The sequence below is a fragment of the Mus caroli genome, unplaced genomic scaffold (assembly GCF_978045245.1).
Source record: "Mus caroli unplaced genomic scaffold, Mus_caroli_1 scaffold_2, whole genome shotgun sequence".
Taxonomy (NCBI): Eukaryota; Metazoa; Chordata; class Mammalia; order Rodentia; family Muridae; genus Mus; species Mus caroli.
Window position 1 is genome coordinate 148769724 of NW_028227257.1, and position 22425 is coordinate 148792148.

The following is a 22425-nucleotide window of genomic DNA, read 5'->3' on the forward strand; positions in this document are numbered from 1 at the left end:
AGGTGGGGTGGCGGCCATGCCTCTCCTCCCAGGAGAACTCCCAGGTTCGAGTTCCCAGAAACAGCACGCAGGGATGACCACAGCACTGAACTAAAGGCCAACCTACACAGCACAAGATCCTGACGCAAAAGAGGGTATTTTTAAAAAGAGGGGCCAGCGAGATGGCTCAGCAAGTAAAGGCACTTGCAGCCAAACCTGACAACTCAAGTTCAATTCCTGGACCCGACCTGGGAGGAAGGAACCGACCCCCTTAAGTTGTCCTCTAACCACACATGCACAGTGGTATGCATGCGTACACACACACACACACAAACTAATGTGCAATAATTTTTTTTTTCTTTTTTTTTTATTACATATTTTCCTCAATTACATTTCCAATGCTATCCCAAAAGTCCCCCATAGCCCCCCCCCAATATTTTTAATAATAAAAATTAAACAGGAGTTGGGGGGAACCTATTCAACAGGAGATTCGAAGGAGGCATTCGAAACATTCCACTGGTGACTGTACACCACCAAAGTGCCACAGAGAACTCCAAAGAGAGGGCATCTCTGACCTGCCTGCACCAGGAACCAGGAAGGAAGGACCAGAGTTAACATCAAGGATCATTTCACTGGCCCTGTGTGTCCCACTATGCCCTCTGCAGGTCCTCACCTGACAGACCAGAGCAGCTTCTGCCATGGCCCTGCACTGCAGACCAACATCTGCAAGTCAGCTCTGACACAGACCAGCAGGTCACAACCTGTAACCTCAGTGCAAAAGGCCTTACTGGGAGGGAGAACCCCCCCCCCTCGCACCTCCAATCAAACACAAAGAGCTGCACGAAGGAAAAGAGAAACACGGCTCAAGAAGCAGAGTCTGCAAAGACCCTCACAGGCTTCTTAGGACACTCCACACTGCCAAAGAGAAAGCTGGCCTCTGGCCTCCATGTGTGCACCAGGGCACACTCCTTCACACGTGCGCAAACACACACACACACACACACTGAGACAGGATCTCACTATGTAGCCATGGCTGGCCTAGAACTCAGAGACCCCCCCCCTGCCTCTCCAATGCTGGTGTCACAGGTGTGCGCTACCATGCCTGATGATGTAACCCGGGTTTAGCTTTGAATGGCAATCCTCCTGCCTCCACTTCCCAAGTACCAAGATTACACTGTGCGCTACCATCTTACTTAGCCCTGCTTTTCTTCATTATACGTTTTACAATTTGTAAATAAAGTTTTTTTAAAAACAATTTTTTACTTTTGCCTGCTGAGTGCTGAGATTAAAGGCTCATGCCACCACACTTGTTAATACATATATTAAGCTGGGTATGGTGGCTCATGCCTTTAATCCCAGCACTCAGGAGGTGGAGGGAGGTGGACCTTTGTGAGCTAAAGGTTACCTGTATACAAAGGCAGTCCCAGGCCAGCCAGTGAAACCTTTAAAAGATAATAATAATACGTCTACTGGGAATATCTGGGCCGTGGGACTGAGCTATTTTTAGATGATTGAGCTATTTTGTTTTGTTTTCTATACATTTGTACATTTTGTAAAAACTAGTAAGCATTATGTCTAAAATATTAAGAATCATATCTGTTTCTATTAATAAGGAGAAACCCTCGGTATGTTTGAAAACGTACCCTATGATATGGACAGGTGACTCCATTGTTGATTTGTTTTTCAAGGTTGGATCCAGAATCCAAGACCTTGTATGCTCTGCTTCTAAACTGCACCCCAGCCCCTCAGCTGCACCCTGGCTCCCCCCATGCCCCACCCCCCACCGCCCCCAGTCTGTTTTCTGAAACAGCCTTTCCCTAAGCCCTTTAAGCCTGCATTTACTGCTATACCGAATCTGGCAGGATAAACACAACCAAATGTAAACAGTGCTTCCCGCTGGGAGGCCAGGGGGGGCACACGTGTACTCCTCTTTGTGCACCCCCTTTTCCTTCTTGTGTGTAAACCGGTATTGTATATATACATATGTACTTTTTAAATTAATTTGCCAGAAAAATAAACACCAGAAAATGTCGCATTGTATCTCAAAACCACCCCCTGCTCTCCCTAATGACTCCTAAACACTGAGCGCATTCAGTCCCACAGACAGGTCACCCCGGCAGGAGCAACCTAACCCCTCCCAGACAGGCCTGTATTTTCTGTCCTTGTGGGAACAGAGCTGTTCTTTAAGCTCTGGACTGTCTGTAAACACCACCTGCCCCCAAAAGACGCTGGAGAACACAAAGGGGCCTGGGTAAGGGCGCTGGCCACAGCCCCTTCTTCCATCCCTTCATTTGTACAAAAGCATGACCCAAGGCATGCTGGGAAGTTGGATACTTACAGAATGTCCATATTCAAAAGGGCCTCGGTACCCTGAAAAGCATGGGCTCTCTCCGGGGATCTGCAGTTTCTGATTTCAATGTAAAACCCATTTTCATCACCCCAGGCCGCAGTGCACTGCTTCCAAGTGGGTGCTTATTTCAATTCTGCCACAAACGCCAGAGCACCACTCCCAATTTCCCAGGCTAAAGGAAGCTGATGCTGGTGGCCTCTTGTGAGGCCCTCTTACACAACTCTAGAGTGGTGCATCCCTCTTACAGGGGAGCCTGGGAGCACTCGCACACAGGGAACAACAGCTCCCACTGGCATAAACAAGTCCCACAGATTCAAAACAGCTGTACTTACTAGTTGTCATCTACAGATGGACGGACGGACGGACGGACGGACGAAGAAAATGTAGTACATATGTGTGCAAAACAGAGTGTGCACATGTGCTGAGGAGTGGGACAGGCCCGCCACCTCTTGTGTGTGGAGGTCAGAGGACAAGTACCGAGGCTCTCCTGCCTTACCTGGATTTCAAGGACTGAACTCAGGCCATCCGGCTAGCACTGTCACAAGGCTTGCACCTTTACCTGCCGAGCCAGCTGCTCGCCCTGTTTGTTTTTCAGATAAGGTCTGGCTCTGCAGCCCAGACTATCCTCAAATTCCTGCCTCAGCCTCAGGAAGCTCTGGAGCCTACCACAACATGGAATGAGCATGCTAAATAAAGTAAGCTAGTAACAATACGATGAACGTAGGGTGATCCTGCTGATACAAGGGACCCCAGAACAGTCAAACTCACATGGAGCCAACAGTGACGGGTGGCTGCATGAGGCTGGGAGAAGACTCAATCTCTAACGGTGGATTGCAGTTCGGGAGGAATGTGGCTGGTAATGAGTGTGTGCCCCTGTAACCAGACCCCATGCCACTGAACTGGACACTTACAAAGGACACATTCTAGCACAATAAAAATTGTTTTAGGGGTCAGGGAAATGGTTCTGTGTGTAAAGTACCTGCTGCACAAACCTGAGACCCAGAGTTCAAATGCCCAGCACCTCACAAATGTCAGGTGGGCATTCTGCAATCCAGTGCACACCGAGTGGCCAGAGCAGTGAGTTCTGAGTTCAAGGGAGACCAGGCCTCATTTGAGGGGGAAGAGTGATCCGGAAGACATGGAATTTAACCTCAAAGCTCCACAAGCATGCGGGTGCACATGCATATGTGCATGTAACTGTGCACATACACACAAACATTAGAGTAAAAATTATTTTTAAAGCTTTATTAACAAATTTTAAATGAGTAATGAAGAAAAGTAGAACCAAATGTCAGCACACACTGTGATCTTAGTCGGTGGGAAGTGGAGGCAGGATTGCCACGGAAAGGCCAGCCTGCGTTATACAGCCAAATCCATGGCCCACTTTAATCACCAGCACGCAAGAGGCAGAAACGGGCAGATCTCTGTGAGCTTGAGGCCAACCTGGCCTACAAAGTGTATAGCAGGCCCCATGGAAGGTTACAAAGAGAGATTCTGTCTCAAAATGAAACCACCATCCACCCTCTGGCCGGGGCGGTGGCTCACACCTTTGATCTGCACACATCAAAAAAAGAAGTGATGACAGGTTGGGACATTCCCCACAAAGCCTCTCTTGGGAGGGGCTTCCTGCCGGGTTCTCATACCCCCTTACTTCCAGAAGGATTGAGACAAATGCCTGGTCTACATTCAATCTAGCATGTGATGAAGACCTTGAACCAGGGACTGGAGAGATGGAGAGGCATTAAAACCAGTTATTTTCTTCCATCCTAGCAGGCACATCAGGCTAACTCCAGCTCCCATGCATTCAACACCCTTCTGGCACTGCAGCCCCATGCCCACACATGCACACAGATAAACATTAAAATAATAAATAAAAACCTTATAAAAAATAAAAACACCCTGACCCAGACAGAACCACCCAGAACCTGGTGGCTCATGACAGAAGCCATTTCATGCTCATCATGATGAAAGAGGAACGGGATTGAAAACTTCAGAAGAGCTCCATGTGGTGGCAAGCTGCTTTAACGCCAGTCCTCGGGAGGCAGAGGCAGATGGATCTCTGTTCGAGGCCAGAGCTGGCCTACAGAGTTCCAGGACAGCCAGGACTGCCCAGAAAAACCCTGTCTCAAAAGAGAAAACTTCAAAAGAAAACCAGAATAGATCTCTCAACCTTAGGAAAGCCACTGCAGGAAGGAAGATAGGCAGAGATAAAAACCAAGACAGAGGAGAGGAAAGACGGGTAACAACTGAACTGCCTAGCAAACTGCAAGATTAAATAAATCAGCAGGGACACAAAACACAACATTCACAGGAAAAACGAAGTTGTCAGCTGTGCACAATGCAGGTATGTAGAATGTTCCAGTTGCAAAGACGCCAGGTCACTCACGGCCGTTCTCTCCAGTTAGCGGGTGGGGTAGGTGAATTGTATCTGTATTTTCTTAGTAATCCTTGTCAATGTTTTCTAATGTTTTTTCTTCAGGAATCACGTTTACTAGGGGCTGAGAAACGTTATTTTATTTTAAAGGCCATTGTACAATGGCAGGGAAATCCCTGAGCACCTGAGGATTGACTTCTCCCAGAGCCAAAGAGGAAGAAGCCAATGGTCAGAGAGGAGGGAGAAGAGAGAGAGAGAGAGAGAGAGAGAGAGAGAGAGAGAGAGAGAGAGGCACAAAGGCAAACGTTCCAGACAATAGCCCCTGGAGGTGGACTTCACCCTGCAGAGCCACCTCCTACCGCCATGAGAAGCCCCACACACCAGCATCTCTACAGAATCCATGAAGTTCTGGAAAGGTTATAGGAGAAAGGGGAAAAGTACAACGGAAAACAAAGCTCAAGCAAGCAAGCCACCAAGGCAAACACCCCCCTGGAGCACAGATTTCCCACAGGCCCGCCTATGTAAACAGCAGTGTCACCTGTGGTGAGGCCCAGGCCTGCCAGCTCCCAGGTGAGGATGCCAAAGGGCCCCTGTGAAACCTAAAGGCTCGTGGTAAACAATGTCCCCGCTCCAGGAGACTAACCACCTATCTCTCCCCACGGCTTCCAGCACCACTAGCCCTGTGTGGCCCCATCCCGACGTTCCCAAGTCTATCCAAACCCAAGTAGTAATAATAATAATAATAATAATGACTGAAGGCTGAGGGTTGACTCAGTAGTAAGGGTGACAATCTTACAATTGGCCAAGCCTGACAATCCCGAGGAACCACGGGATAGAAAGCTAGTGCCAACTCCCACAGGTTGCCCTGGGACCACCACTGGAGGACCATGGTACACAAGCAGAGACACACACAATAAATATAATCGACTATAATTCAAAAGAAGTCTTAAACTTACTTAGCCCTGCCTTTGTATACAATACTCAAAAGCAAACAAAACAAGGCTCGCAGCACAGAGTCCAACGGATGTCTGCTGGAAATATTCTCTTTTCTTCTTTCTTTTTTAAAAGGAAAAAAAAAAAAAACTGTCCTGTTTTAAGACCTGTTCCGGCCAGGCCATATTAATAACTGCTGGCCTGTAACTTGATCTGAACATTTGACAGCAGAGGAGCCTCATTATGGAATTTAGAAATGCATGCACTGGACCTCCCAGCCTCTTCTGGTTTGAAATAGAAACTAACCCCGAAATGATCAATCTTAAACGCTGGAACAAAGGGGGATAGAACCAACCCACAGCCATTAGCTGGGAGCTGGTGCTCTGTGTGAGGCAAAGGGGGGGGGAGCTTTAAAAGACAATAAAATAATCTTTCTGAGAAAAAGAAACGGGGCGGGAGGGTGGGTGGGAGAGAGTTGAAATTCAAACAGGATGGAGGGTAGCTGAGCAAAGCCAAGGCTCAGGAACCAGTTCTGACCGGCCATTCCAGAAACTCCACTCTCCTAAGGCTTTTGACTCTCAAGTGCCCAGGGATTTCCCCTCCCTCACCCTCTCCTTCCCACGGAAGAGTGGGGAGGACCAGAGCAGGCCCCACATGAGCAGCGTCCGCCAGGAATTAAAATCCTGGGGCCAGAAACAGTAGACTTCAACCTTCCCTAATCCACCAGCCACAGGCAGACCAGGACCAGACTGGCAAAGGAGGTCAGACAGCAAGGATGAGCCAAATGGCAAGCGTAGAAAAGGCCCTGGAGGGGACATGGAAGCGCCTTAAACTCAGCAAATGATTAAGGCAAATGAATCAACACAACACACACACACACACACACACCTCTCCCTCCCAGACTGCAAGTCACTGTCTATCCAACTGGAAACCAGCAAGTGAACCAGGGCTCTCCAAGAGCCAGGCCTACGTCACCACACAGAGTGAGACCAATATCTGTCTCCCCATTCATTATCTGAAACCCTTCCATGGTCTCCCATTAGCAGCAGAATCTAGCTGAGCTCCCCTGGACCTTTAAGCCAGCCCAGAAACAATTTGCTGGTCACAGCATTTGCAGGGGGTCCCCAAGCCACGACCCGAGGAAAAGTCAGGAATTAAAAGGAACTAGCAAAACCAAGGAACCTTGCAAGAATGTCCATGTCTACCACCTTCCCAGGACAGAAAACACTGCTGTGAACCTTACCGGAGGCTCCCAGGAGATACAGCGGGAGTCCTATTATTCCCATTTTATAGATGCAAGAGCTGGGGCTCAGAGACTTGGGTAAAGTCACTCAAGAGGACCTGAACATGGGTCCAAGAGGCACACTTGCCTGAACAAGCTGAAGGCTCCCCAAACAATAATTTGCCCATCCCCAAGGAGGGCTGTTCCCTTCCAAAGTCAAGACTCCCGAGTTCCTGTCTCTTCTCCTATCCATCCTGTACAATTCCAGCCCACCGAAAGCCAGACAACCCCCTGCTCTGACGGGGGCTACAAACGCAGTCCGTGCCTCCTCCCCACAGAGGCCCAGCACTAACCAAAGTACCTAAGAATGTGGGTATTTTGTTGGGTTTTCACCATGTAGCCCAGGAGCAGTCCTACATCACCCAATGTTTTGAATCCCTTCTCCAACGCTGCCACTTCAAACCAGCACCTGTGGCATGCCCCAGCATGGATGACACCACAAGTGGCCAGCCTTCTGTCCTAGGTTGACAGCACAGAGTAACTACAGAGCACCGACGGCGTGCCAAGTCATGCCTCCCTGCCTGTGAAGGCTGAGGAGTCCCTCGGTGGCAGCAAGCATCCCACTCCACAGCCTGTACCCCTCAGGTCCCAGCTTGCACCACTACGGTGCAGACATTACAATACAAAGCAAGTCCCTGCGGTTGTACTGCTGAGAAAGGGCGCTGAGGCTTCAGACAGACGGACTGAAAACCCAAGTGAGATATACAATGCAAACAGACAACACACCGAAATACACGCTAACCTTTCCAGGAAAGAAAAACCGTAGGTGAAATTTAGCTATCCTGCAAAAGACAGCTTTTATAAAGGTTTCTCCCAGGCAGCCATTTAGCAAATGACACACTCCGGAGAGCATCGGCGCCCCCCTTCTCCCACTTCCTTCAAGCTCTCCATTGCCTGGGGAAGGGGGGCGACACCTATTCTTGCCTAACAGTGGGCTTCAACTCCCCACGATATTTACAAAGAAAGGAAGGCAGCAGCGTCCACTTTTATGCAGGCAGATCCTCTCCAGAGAGGCCCTCCATCTATCTCAATAGGTCTGCATTTCTCTCTTAAAAGGTAGACGAAGAAAAAAAAAAAAAAACAAGAAAACAAATATCAATCTGGCAGGCCTCGAGCAGCGACATCCTGTTTATCATTAAACATTTTTAGCAGCGGCTCCGGGTGCCGTGAAAACACCACCCCGCTTCCCGCAGCCGAACCCACCCGAGCCGGGGCGGCGCTCGGCCTGCGGTTCCGGGCGGCCTCGGGGTCCCGCGTTCCCCACCCCGGCCGACGAGGCCGCCGTCCCCGGGCGCAGGAGAGCCCTCGGGCTCGATCCCAACCGCGAGCCTTGCCCAGCCCCGCCCGGCCCGCCGTCCTCCCGCCCTGGCCGTGAAGACACAACAATGGCGAGCTGGGGAGCGCCGAGCAGGCCTCCCAGGCCGCAGCCCCGCGCCCGCCGCAGCGCACCGCCGCGGAGACAAAGCGCAACCCCGGCCTCGGCCCCGGCCCCGGCCCCGGCCCACCTGGTCTGCGTCCGCGCGCGACGGGCCCGGGCGATGGCGGTCGGGCGGCGGCCGGGCGCGGGGGCGGCGGATGGCGGCGGATTGCGCGGCGGCGGCGCGGGGCTAGGCGCTCTGCGCTCCTGCCTCTGCCTCCTCCTCCTCCTCCCGCTCCTCGGCGCTCGCTGGAGCCTCGGCGCTGTGGCTCGCCGCCGCCTCCCGCCCGCGCTCGGCTCCCCGCCCCCCGCCGCCGCCGCCTCCGCCTCCGCGCCGCCCCCGCCCGCCGCCCGCACGGTGGCCCGCTCAGCGCCCCCTGCTGCGCCGCCCCTGTCCCGGGAGGGAGGGAGGGAGGGAGGGAGGGAGGGCGGGCGGGGGAGAGGAGGAGGGAGAGCGCGGGGAGCGAGCTGGGCCGCGGTGCAGAGGGGCTGCGGAAGAGAGGGACCTACATGGAGAGGAGGCTCGGCTGGAGAGGGGACGCGGTGGAGAGGAACCTTGATGGACAAGGGGCTTACGTGGAGAGGAGGCCGAGGTGGAGAAGGGGCCTAAATGGAAAGACCTTGATGAAGAAGGGGCCTAGGTGAAGAGGGACCTTGATAAAGAAGGGGCCTAGGTGGAGAGGGACCTTGATGAAGAAGGGGCCTAGATGGAGAGAGACCTTGATGGAGAAGGGGCCTAGGTGGAGAGGAACCTTGATGGAGAAGAGGCATTGGTGGAGAGGAACCTTGATGGAGAAGGGGCCTTGGTGGAGAGGAACCTTGATGGAGAAGGGGCCTAGGTGGAGAGGAACCTTGATGGAGAAGGGGTCTAGGTGGAAAGGAACCTGGAGAAGGAGGAAGCCCTGGTGCAAAGGGGCTGCAATGGAGAGGATGGCTCAAATGGAGAAAAGTAAAGGAACTTGGGGGAAGAGGGGGATCCCAGTGGCAAGATACATGGATGGAGATGGGGTCCCAAATCAGAGGGATCTTCATGGAGAGAGGCTCCTGGTGAAGAGGAATCTCAATGGAGAGTGGATCTGGGTGAAGACCACCCCCACCATGGAGAAGGCCTCCTCCATGGGTGGGGGAGGGGCTCTTGTAAGAAGCTTGGAGATAGACTGGAAGGGGACCCCAGGGAGAGCTCTGGGGTGAGAACGCAAAAGGGTGGGGAGAATGGGAAGGACTCAGCACCCTAAAAGGCAGGGGAATGCAGACCTGAGAGGGAGGGAGGGCTCAAAAGAGGGACTGAGCTTGGATCCTGCCCCCACCACCCCCATCACCCCCAGAGCTGTAGAGCCTCTTGACAGACAAACCTGACAGCCTGACAGTCCTGACATGTTAGAATGTGTATCTTGTCTCCAGTAAAGGAACTGGAGGGAGAGGGTGGTCCCAGTGGCAAGATACATGCAGGAAACAGGCAGAAGTGGTACGGCAGAAGTGGTACGTTGCACCATTCCACAGCAAGGTCTCCCTTCCATAACAAGTGCACAATATAGACACTTCACCCCTTTTTTTAAAAGATGACGTAAACCACCCCACTTGGGTGTGTATTCGTGTGAATGCAAAACAAAAGGTCTGGGAGAGAGGCTGGCTCCCTTCGAGGTTACTGTACGGTGCTAGGTTCTCCTTATTTATTCCAGATATCCTAGCAATTAAAAATAAAATTCAGGGCTGGAGAGATGGCTCAGCGGTTAAGAGCACTGACTGCTCTTCCAGAGGTCCTGAGTTCAATTCCCAGCAACCACATGGTGGCTCACAACCATCTGTAATGAGATCTGACGCCCTCTTCTGGTGTGTCTGAAGACAGCTACAGTGTACTCACATACATTAAATAAATAAATCTTTAAAAAAATAAATAAATAAAATAAAATTCAAGAAACAAGAACATTTATATATATATATGGCTGGAGAGATGGCTCCTCAGTGGTTAAGAGCACTGACTGCTCTCCCAGAGGTTCTGAGTTCAAATCCCAGGAACCACATGGTGGCTCACAACCAGCTGTAATGGGGTCCGAAGCCATGCCCTGTTCTGGTGTAAAATAAATAATAAATAAATAAATAAATAAATCTTAATTAAAAAGAAATAGTTGGTGATATAACTCAGTTGTAGACCTTGTCGCTTCTATGCAGGAGGCCCTGGGTTCAGTTACTCAGAAGAAAAGTGTGGGACCACAACCATCTTAGGCACTGTTCTGAAGAGACTAAATCCCAGCTGCTATGGTGCCCTCTGTTAGTGGGCTGGGCTTGTCTGGTTTAATGCCAACTCTGAAGCACTTATTATTATAGGAAAAAAGAGGGACTGAGAGGATATACAGCTTTTCCAAGGCCGCTCAACTAGGTCCTGGAAAAAAAACAACCATTTCAATGGAATGCCAGGCCCAGTGCCTGGGGCATGTGCTTTTGGGTAGTTTTATAGTTTTCTTATGCTTTCCCAACATTACTGCTTTCTATCCATGACAACTTCTATGTATCTCCTCTCTAAGATAAACCTGCTAGCCAGACAGTGGTGGCGCACGCCTGAAATCCCAATCTTGGGGAAGCTGAAGCAAGAGGATTGCTGCTAATTTGAGACCAGACTCAGCTGCATAGTGAGCCTTAGAACAGCTAGAGCTATGTAGCGAGGCCCTATTTCAAACATAAATAAGTACATCGGGATGCAGTAGTGTAGACAGGTATGGAATCCCAACACCTAGGAGAGAGAGGCAAGAGTCAGAAGTTCAAAGTCATCCTGAGCTACATAGGAAGCCCGAGGCCAGTCTGAGTTACAGAATAACATGGAACTTGTGATCCTCCTGCCTCCACCTCCCCAAGTGCAGGATTACACGCGTGTTGCCCACTCAGTGCTGAGGATCAAACCTAGGGGCTTTGTATGTGCTAGGTTAACTGAGCTACAGGCCCCTGCCCCCAGCCCTGGATTCTCACTTAACCCTTGCCAAGCACAAAAGATAGACACCAATGCTCTTCCCATCGGGCAGGGAAGAAAGACAGACTTGTAGCAAGTACAATAAACGCATCCCCACCGTCAGCAACACCCAGTTCCAACCTGAGTATGTAAGCTGATAGAGCCAGAGGGGTTTCTGGGAATTTGTGGTGTTTGGGAACTTTTAAGAGGGTATATAAATGCTACGGCCTCTATAGGTGGGGTGAGTGGTTGTGGGTCATTGGGGGAAGGTGTTGGTTGTGATTTGTTAATAGTCCTGCACAAAGAAGAAACAAAAGGGAAGACATTAGATTCAGGGATTCAGAGAGAAAGATCTCTATCTATCTATCTATCTATCTATCTATCTATCTATCTATCTATCATCTATCTATCATCTATCTATCTATCTATCATCTATCTATCATCTATCTATCTATCTATCATCTATCTATCTATCATCTATCTATCTATCTATCTATTTATTATCTATCTATCTATCATCTATCTATCTATCTATCTATCATCTATCTATCTATCATCTATCTATCTATCTATCATCTATCTATCTATCTATCATCTATCTATCTATCTATCATCTATCTATCATCTATCTATCTATCTATCTATCTATCTATCTATCTATCATCTTCCCTTTATCCTTCACTCCTATCTAGTGACAGGGGGTGAAACTGGGGTGGAGGAATAAAGAGTGGGAAAAGAAAGAACCAGTGGCAAAGACTAGCTACATTGGGCCATTCAGAAAAGTGTGTATGGGCTGGGGAGTGGTCAGAGGTGGAGCACATACATGCTTAGCATGGAGGAGCTTGGTTTCCTGCTAGCAACCAGAAAAATAAAGATTGAAAATACAGGGGCTGGTGAGATGGCTCAGTGGGTAAGAGCACCCGACTGCTCTTCCGAAGGTCCAGAGTTCAAATCCCAGCAACCACATGGTGGCTCACAACCATCCGCAACGAGATCTGGCGCCCTCTTCTGGAGTGTCTGAAGACAGCTACAGTGTACTTACATATAATAAATAAATCTTAAAAAAAAAATAAAGATTGAAAATACATATGTTACACACACATACATACATGCACACATGCACCCACGAGCACCCATGCACAGGCAGGAGCACACACATGCACAGTCACGTTTAAAATGGTCTAGTGAGCAAGGCCTCTGAGCTATCACACGTCTTCAATCCAGAAGCTGGTGGGTTAATGAAAGTTCAAAGTTCACCTAATCTACATAGCGAGTTCCAAGACCACCCCACCAAAAGAAAAAGAAAAAGAGAACAACTAGTGGAGATGTTTAAAAAAATAAAAGAGAGATATGTGTGGTTGTGCTTCAGGATATAGAGGCATGATTACCACAATTTAAAAGCCACCCTCATTTACATAGAGGATTCCAGGCCAGAGTTACACATAGCAAGACTTTAGCCTCTACCCAAAAAAATAAAAAGAAACTAAATTTTCACTTTGGGGGAGGCGGGCAGGGGTTGCTATAGAACCCCCTTTCCAGGCTGAGCTACATTGCCTGTCTGTGAGATAAAGTGAATTTTAGCTATATAGCTGGCTGTATTTAGCCACGGGTCCCACATTCTCAGATTCAACCTGATGTGGATCAACAATCTTTTTTGTTGTTGTTTTGTTTTGTTTTGTTTTGTTTTGTTTTTTCGAGACAGGGTTTCTCTGTGTAGCCCTGGCTGTCCTGGAACTCACTTTGTAGACCAGGCTGGCCTCGAACTCAGAAATCCACCTGCCTCTGACTCCCGAGTGCTGGGATTAAAGGCGTGCGCCACCACGCCCTGCGCAGATCAACTATCTTTAGAGAAGCCAGGCTTAGTGGCTGACTCACATCTGTAATCCCAACAGTAGGGGGGCACTGAGGCAGGAGAATTGCTGTGTTCAAGGTCAGCCTGGACTGTAGGAATTTCCAGGCCAGTCCAGACTATGGAGTGAGACCTTATCTCAAATTTAAAAAAGAGAAGAGAGAGGAAGAGAGAGAAGAGCAACCCGGCACCGATGCTGGACATGAACAGGCTTTCACTCTCGCCGTTCCCCAGGCAACAGGGCAGAGCAGCTATCACATGGCTCTTGCAGTGTGGTGGGGAGCATGAGTAATCAGAAGATGACTAAAGGATACAGCAGGCTGTGCATAGGTCAGAGGTCAATGGCTTGACATTTTATAGATGAGACTGGAGTGTACTTGGGTTTGGGAATTCTCCTTTTTATTTTATTTATTTATTTATTATTTATTTATTTATTCTGATTTTTTTTTTTAAAGACAAGGTTTGTCTGTGTAGCCCTGGCTGTCCCAAACTTGATCTAGAGACCAGGCTGGCTTCAAACTCAGAGATCCACCTGCCTTTGCCTTCTAAATGCTGGGATTAAAGCATGCGCCACCACCACCACCACCCTACCTGGCATGGATTTTGATGTTCTTGCGGAGTCCTAGAACCATTACCGTCCCACTGTGGAACAAGTATTTTCTTTGATACACTAAATAAAAAAAAAAAAAAAAAAAAAATCAGCCGGGCATGGTGGCGCACGCCTTTAGTCCCAGCACTCGGGAGGCAGAGGCAGGCGGATTTCTGAGTTCGAGGCCAGCCTGGTCTACCAAAGTGAGATCCAGGACAGCCAAGGCTACACAGAGAAACCCTGCCTCGAAAAACCAAAAAAAAAAAAAAAAAAAAAAAAAAAAAAATCACTGTTCATCAGTCTAGGCATGGTGGCACATACATTTTAGTCTGTGAGTTCAGTATCATTTTGTTCTACAAAGCTGGATACAGAACAGTCAAGGCTACATAGCAAGACCCCGTCTCAAATAACCAAAACTAAAACATTCTTTAAAAATAATCATTCTGCAGCCGGGCGTGGTAGCGCACGCCTTTGACCCCAGCACTTGGGAGGCAGAGGCAAGCAGATTTCTGAGTTCGAGGCCAGCCTGGTCTACAAAGTGAGTTCCAGGACAGCCAGGGCTACATAGAGAAATCCTGTCTCGGAAAACCAAAATAATAATAATAATAATCATTCTGGCCACATATCAAGTGCCACGTGGCCACGTGTGGCAAGCGTATACGTTCACGTGTTTTTGTGTAAACATGGATGTGTGACTGTCAAAGGACAACATTAGGTGTCTGTCCTTGCCTTGAACCTTATTGTTTCTGTTGCATACCCCGGGATATCTGTCCCATCCGTTTCTGTCTCTGCCACCTAGCTCACCATAGTATTGCTGTTTAGAGATGGCCATTACTGGGTCTAGCTTTTACGTGGGTTCTGGGGATTCAGACCTCACACCTGCATAGCAAACACATAACCCACGGATCCATCTCCCAGCCTCAAAAGATATTTATCTTTTCCATTCTCCTCATGGCCTTCGCATAGGCAATGGGGGCTGCCTGAGACCAACAAGGCAAAGATGACTCCACCTCCATGTGATGGTGTTTCAGGCATTCTCCACCAATGGGTATGTCCCACCGTGCCAAATTCCTACCTTGCTGGAGATAACCAGGACAACCCAGGGCCTTGTACATGCTGGGTGGGCACTCCACCCAGCTGAGCTTCATTCCTAGCTTGGGAAGAGGAATTCATTGAGCAGGCCAGAGGTGGATGGCAAGATGGGCAGTGACAGGAGTGTCATCTGTCCCTCTTCACATTCTTTGTGCGACTGCAGATGGAATCCAGAGCCTTGGACATGCCAAGCAGTCACTAGTCTGCATCTCTCCTCTTCCTCTTCACCTTCAGTGGGTTCTTTACACACATGTGTTTCTACCACACTATGCAGTGGTCATTTGAGTTTTGCTTTGTTTAAGACAGGTCTCCCGATGCAGCCCTGGCTGATGTGGAGCCCTGTGTAAACCACGCTGCCTTCAAATTCCCAAACATCGACCTGCCTCTGCCTTCTGAGCGCTACCGTGGCCAGGAGGATGGTTAATTGGAAAGTCCTGACTCACTGAGTTTGGTAGGACGGCCAGAGGTTGGTAGATGAAATGCTTAAAAATCATATTTGTCAAGCTAAGGAGATGACACCCTGTAAAGAAGCCGACTGTGTATCTATAACCCAGTACTGGGAGGTGGGGGAGAAGGCTCTTTGGAGTTCATCAGCCAGCCAGCCTAGCCAATTAGGAAGCTCCAGGTTCAGTGGAGAGACCGTTTCAAAAAATAAGATGGAGAGCAATTGAGCAGAAGATATTTGACACAGAGCACTGGCCTCCACATGCAGATTAGGCCCGACATCCACACTGCATCCACTTCACATACAGACTCACACAATCTTAGTGTTTTTGTTTTTGTTTTTTTTTTTTTAAAGATTTATTTATTATATGCAAGTACACTGTAGCTGTCTTCAGACACACCAGAAGAGGGCATCAGATCTCATTACAGATGGTTGTGAGCCAGGACCTTAGGAAGAACAGTCAGTACTCTTAACCTTTGAGCCATCTCTCCAGCCCACAATCTTAGTTTTTAATGCTAAATTCTGGGAAAAAAACAAAAAAAAAAACCAAAAAAACCCACAAAACTTTAATTACTAGTTGAATTCACGATGGACGATTCACATTCTCCACAACTCTAGCTTGTGCTTGAAGAGTCACAGGGTTTCTCTGTATAGCCTTGGCTGTCCTGGAACTCACTCTATAGACCAGGCTGGCCTCAAACTCAGAAATTTAACTGCCTCTGCCTCCCAAGTGCTGGGGTTAAAGGTGTGCGCCACCACTGCCCTGCTTGAAGAGTCACATCTTATCCTTGTCAACACCAACCATTGCTTCCTGTGAAATGAATCTCTATTCAAATCTATGTTGTTTTGAGGCAGGGCCTCCGGTTATTCACAAACTTACCATGGAACCAAGGATGACAGTGGTCTCCTGCTTTCACCTCTCAGATGCTGGGATTGTAGATGTGTTCCATCCCACCCATCTTTCAAATACCAATGTTTAAAACAAAAATTCTAACAATACAATCCAAATATATGCTTATGTATGGAGAAATGAGGAGAAGAATATTTGTTCGCCGGGCGTTGGTGGCGCACACCTTTAATCCCAGCACTCGGGAGGCAGAGACAGGCGGATTTCTGAGTTTGAGGCCAGCCTGGTCTACAGAGTGAGTTCCAGGACAGCCAGGGCTATACAGAGAAACCCTGGCTCGAAAAACAAAAACAAAAACAAAACAAAAAAAAGAATATTTGTTCTTGGGGCTAGAGAGATGGCTCAGTGGTTAAGAGCAGTTACTGCACTCCCAAGGTCCTGAGTTCAAATCCCAGAAACCACAGGGTGGCTCACAACCATCCATAATGAGATCTAACTCCTTCTTCTGGTGCAATATAGTGACAGCTTGGCATGTGCAAGGCTCTGGATTCGATCTGCAGTAGCACAAAGAAGGTGAAAAGGGACAGCTATAGTGTAGTTATAATAATAAATGAATCTTTTTTAAAAAAAAAGAATACTTGTTTGCATAACTAAACCATCTTATTGCTATAAGAGCAGACGTTTTTAATATGGCAAATTAAAAAACACTGGCTTTCTGCTGGACATAGTTGTGCCCAGCACTTAGGAGGCAGAGACAAGTGGATCTCTGGAAGTTCAAGTCCAGCCTGGTCTACATAGCAAGTTCTAAGACTGCCAGAGCTACACAGAAAGAGCTTTTCTCAAAAATCAACAAATAAAAGAAGATGGATTTTGTAGTGTCTGTTGAACCCGGTAAGATCAATGCTATGTCAATAGTTGCCATACCATACTGCTTAGAGAAGAGAAGCCAGCGTGGGTTCCTGGCAGACATAAGCTTTGCCCCTGTACTTTCCTAGTCTTGGCTAGTTGACTGCTGATAGGAACCTGCGAGTATGGTTACTCCATTCCTTTGTGCCACAGAAGTGCCTTTCCCATACTGGCTGTGGTGTCTCACAGAATCCTTAAGAAGTCCGCCCCCCAGGGTGAGGCTTGATAAAGTATTTACACCACTTCATCAAGCACATTCCTGAGAAAACTGGCTTCTCTGCTGGCTGTGGGAGCCTAGTGAAGCTGGCCATGGTGACGGTGACTTGCATGGTTTTCCCATCACTGCCTTGACTCTTGGGAAGGCACCAGCTGCTTTTCCCACGACTGCTCTTGCAACACAGAGACAAATCGCTTGCTTTAACACGGAATCCAGGACCATGGGGATGGCTCAGTGGGTAAACTGATTACCACACGAGCATGCATCCTGAGTTTGGATCTCCAGCATCCACTTAGATGTTGAGTGGGTGCGGTGGCGCACCTGAAATCCCAGCACTCAGGAGGTGAAGGCAGAAGGTCACCAGAGCAGGCTACCCGGCCATACTTGCTGAGCTTACAAACTCAGTTACTCAGTAAGGTACCCCACCTCAGAATATAAGGCAGAGCAGGGAGTTGTGACACACGTCTTTCATCCCAGGAGTTCCCGGCCATCTAGGGCTACATAAGGAAACCCTGTTTAGAAGGGAAACAGACCAACCGAGGAAAACACTTGATGTCAATCTCTGGTTTCCACAGACATGTATAAACATGTGTGCACACTCAAACATGCAAATACTGGTACATGTAAATACACATACACCCACAGCCACATCCAGGAAGAAAGGAAAGAAAAAAAGGAAGGAAGAAAGGAAGGAAGGAAGGAAGGAAGGAAGGAAGGAAGGAAGGAAGGAAGGAAGGAAGTTAAATGCTCTGAAACAGAAACAGGTAACAACATCCAGGAAGTAGAAGCTGGATCCCAAGAACTGTTTACTGAGGTGTCACTCACAGAAGTTGCTCAACAAACGTCTCGTGATTTTTTTTTTCTCTGTGCGCAGGACTGGGGAGCAAATGGAACTCAGGACTTGGGGCCTCTCATGTGCTTTGCGAGGCAGATGCTGTACTTCTGAGCTGCACACAGCCTCTATTTGGGGGCTGTTGAATGATGGCCTTCTCTTCCCAGGCTTACTACATGCCCAGTTCTGCTCAGCCCTTTACACGCACTGTCTCCCTGAGCAGTGAGCCGCAAACGCTAGACGCAGACAGGCTCAGGGAGCAGCCATGTCTTAAAGGAGGCCAAACCCAGATAAGTGCTCAAGACTGTACTTGTTTTTATTTTATTTTATGACCAACTCTCCTGTAGCCCAAGCCATCCTTAAACTTGCTATGTAGTTGAATATGACCTTGAACTTGTGATTTTCCTTCCAAGTCCCCAGTGCAGGAATTACAGGTATATGCCACAATGCCCGTTTTAGTGGTGTTTTAAGGTCACAAATTTTAGAATCTAGAGAGGTGGCATGTACCTGCAACCCTGACTATAGAATGGACAACAAAACAGACCCTGTCTCCAGAAACCCCAAATCACTGTTTGCAGAGGACACGCGACTGAGCAGGTCCATCACTGTTCTCCCAGGAGCCTCTGCAGCTCTGCTGTGTGGGTCAAGGTGAGAATGGTTGTCTAGGTTACTTCTCAAGGACTTGAAGGCTGTTTTTTGTGGAAACCACAGGTGCTTTTCTGGGGCCTGGGCAGGTGTGTGCTGGTGACTCCTTTGATTCAGGGGGCTGACTTTGTACCTGGGCCTCCTTTGTCTGCATTGTACCCAGTGAGGAGTCTGGAAGACTAATTATGCATGCAAAGACCTCCAGATACAGCACCTCATCTCCAGATGACAGACACTCAAAACCGCTGTGCCTCTTGATCCCATAAATACCCCTTCATCCTGTCCTCCGGGAGACGGATTTGAGTAATGCCTTCCCTCTCCATGCTTGGCTGCCTCCCGAATGAAGCGTCTCTGGCTTCTGCAAACCCGGTCTTTTCAATGATTGGCTTCCTGCCTAGCAGGCCCCGGGTCAATGACCCAATAAGATCCCGCCCTGTGTTGTCTGATGTCAAAGCTTGTGCTCTTAACCACAGGGCCAGGCTGAATGCATTTTTTGGCACAGATTGAGGCAACACGAGGAAGATGAGCCAATGCAGACTGGACGTCTAGCTCAGTGGTAGAGTGCTTGCCTAGCCTATGTGAGGCCTTGGGTTTAATCTATGGCACCCATTTAATCTACAGTCTACCTATTACCAGGCTTCTTAGGACAAGGGCCTGGGCCCTGGGAGACCTGGTAAGGCAGGCTCAGACACTCATCAACAGGCCAATTAAACACACACACAGAAGTGGAAAGAGGAGAAAGGTTTATTCCACATGGCCATTTTGGGAAGAGAACTATCTAGGCTCAGAGACTTGCTCTCCCTAGCTCAGGATCTTGACATGAGGTCCAGGTTTGAATACAGGGCCAGAGCTATGCATCACTAAGCAGTCTAAGCCAACCCTGACCACTGATCCACCGTTACTCCAGTCTTCCTGCAAGGAGGTCTGACAAGTTGTATGGAGCTTCTCCCTGGGAGACACCGCAGCACCAGGGTTCAGCCTGTCCTCCTCTCAGCATTGGATTCCCTGGAAAATTGCAATTTCTTGGCGACCATTGTGTCAACAGTCTGATTTCCACAGGAAGGGTACAAGGTCCCTTTAGAGGATCTTTGTTCCTTCTGGCAGTTACAAAGTTTTACAAACAAAAATTTAAGGAAAGTTTGTAAAGACATCCAGGTGACTAAGCTGACCTCATGACTCTGCCGTAACGTCCCAGTGTAAGGTAGGTTTGAGATGGTCTCAGGTCCAGCTGCCTGGATATAGCAGCCAAAGGCAGGATGGAGTACTTAAATCACTGGTCCACAGTCACAAAGGATGGATGCTACTGGGATACAGGTCTTCCGCACCCCAGTGGACGCCAAGCTCAGACAATCGCCACAGGGGGAATGACAAACCAGGGGGGCCCAGGTGTGCATCAAGAATAATGAGAGAGTAGGGTTCTCTGAGCCAGGTCCCCACAGGTCAGGGGCCCGTGGAGTTCCATGCAGAGCTGTGAGCAATGGCTTTTTCCCAGATGCTTGGCCCTAGCCTCAACTCTCAGGAGAGGTTACAGGTTCTAGTATTTTCAACGGAGAAGTAACTAATGAAATACCAGACAGTTTGGCTAAGTCCTGGGCCAGGCGGCTGCAATGTTTCTGGCCCTTATTGACTTCTTTAGCCTCATTTCTTCCCTGTTTCCTTTTTACCCACAAGGCTTTTCCTCACCTCTGGACCTTTGATGGTGTGATCACCATCAAATCCTTCCCATTACCTGTTAACTCCCTTCGCATGGGTGTGTCCTACCCACCCCTCTGGACTCAGCTTGCTGGTGTTCCCCATGGGTACCTATCTCCAAATTATCACTGTCAGATTTTCTGATTTCCCTCCCTTGGCTCACTTAACTGCTTAGGAGACTGGAGATAGCAGTCTGGTGGTGTGCACTGGGGGAGGAGGAGATGGTGTTGTGATGTCCATGTTCCTTGCTTATTATGGGTTAGGCATCATTCTGAACATGTTGATACAAACTCACTTGATCCTCACAAGAACCTAGAGACAGCTTCTGTTTATACCTTCATTCTAAAGAAGATATTGTAAGAAAGGGTTACATGCCTTGCTTGAAATAGCTAAGAATGTATGTTCAGGGCCTGGCCTCAACCCAGGCAATCTGTCTCCAGGGCTTACACACACATTTGCCAGGCGCCTGCCTCTCTACAGACAATAAAAGGAAAGTCTGCAGAGTGAAGTGCTGCTACCCCAGGGGAGGGGACAAAAGGACCCTCTGGGATAAAAGAGGGAAACATGATCTTTCTATTTCTGATTATCTGATCTAAAAAAAAAAAAAAACAAAAAAAACAAACAAAAAAGAAACAAAAAAACACTTCAGTAATATGCAGCATACAGACTGACCAGGGACCCTTATCTCAGCTGAGGGTCAATCCGTGTAAATCCGTATTAGTACAATTTCATATTGTTCTGACTTCCTCAAAGAACCAAGCGGGCATCTGTTGCAGTGCTCGCTAAGTGGATTAATGCCCTAAGCGTTTTTGTCCTATTTGAACTAACGCTCATAGAGTGGATGAATTTTCAAAGAATCACATTCTAGAGGGTGTGGTGATGCTCGCTTGTAATCCCAGAACTCAAGGGGAGGAGGCAGAAAGGTCAATTCAAGATTCTCGTACACACAAGAAATTCAAAGCCAGCCTAGGCTTTACTAGAAGAAAACAAAACAAACAAACAATATATATATATATATATTTCACGCAGTGTACTATGGACCGGTCATCAAACCCAGGAATAGAACAGCCCGCAACACCTCAGCCTTCCCGCGCATGCGCAGATCCGCGCTATCGCGGGGTGGAGGGTGGGGCCTTGTAGCCCCATCCCTTTCCTTTCCCCTCTTGTTTTTTTTTTTTTGGGGGGGGGGAGGGGAGGGGTTTGCTGGCTCGCATTGTGATTGGACGAGCTATGGTCGGGGGTAAGCGATTGGGTGAAGTTTCCGCCTCTCTCCCAGAAACTTGCTCCGATTGGCTGAGATGCCGCGACGCGCTGTGAAGTCATCCGTACTGCGACGTCCGGCTGACTGTGGGGCTGGCAGCGCCGGGTGCTATTGGCTGCTGTGCGGTCCGGGTCGCCCGGGATCCGGTCTCAGCGGGTTTCCTCGAGTTTGGAACCCAGGCTTGGTGACTTAGTAAGCAGCTAGGAACAGCCAGTCCCCTGCAGATACAGAACACCGGGCAGTCTGTCTTGTGTTTCAGAGACGGGGTTTCTCACTCAAGTCACGCTCTGTCTGGGCAGCGAGCTGCAGTCATCCTCCTGTCTCCGCCTTCCCAGCTCTGCGGTTTGCCACCACGCATGGTGCTGGAGATTGAAATCACGTCCTCATGCCTTCATGGCAAGCCGTTTTCCCACCGAACTCTTTCCTTAGCCACCACTAGTCAAAGGCCGGTTGCTGGGCGGCCTTATTAACCGGTCTCTGGTGGCAGGAGAGGAACTTCAGGGAAAGTGTGACCAGCCGAAGGCTTTGCAAAGTTGGTCTGAAGTTCTGGGGCCTGTAGAAAGGGAATCGTACCCAAACACATTTTGTTATTGATCTTGTTTGTTTTTTTTTTGTTTTTTCCAAGGCAAGATCCTCTCTATAGTCCTGTTGTTCCTGTATCTGACTTTAAAAAAAAAACAAAAAACCACCAGGCGTGAACATGAGACACATGTATACGTGCAGGCAAAATACTCATGCACATCAAATACATATCTAACAAAACCACATAATAAT

General features: G+C 48.7%; 1 protein-coding gene across 6 annotated transcripts in view; it reads right to left on the reverse strand.

Annotated features, from left to right (window-relative positions):
* Positions 1–8669, reverse strand: part of Prrc2b (proline rich coiled-coil 2B) — an 83653-nt gene extending 74984 nt beyond the window's left edge. For all 6 annotated transcript variants that reach the window (XM_085835018.1, XM_021183098.3, XM_085835017.1 and 3 more), the window contains exon 1: positions 8424–8669. The gene's annotated coding sequence lies outside the window, so the exon portion shown is untranslated. The remainder of the gene's footprint in view (positions 1–8423) is intronic.
* Between the last annotated feature and the right edge of the window lie 13756 nt (positions 8670–22425).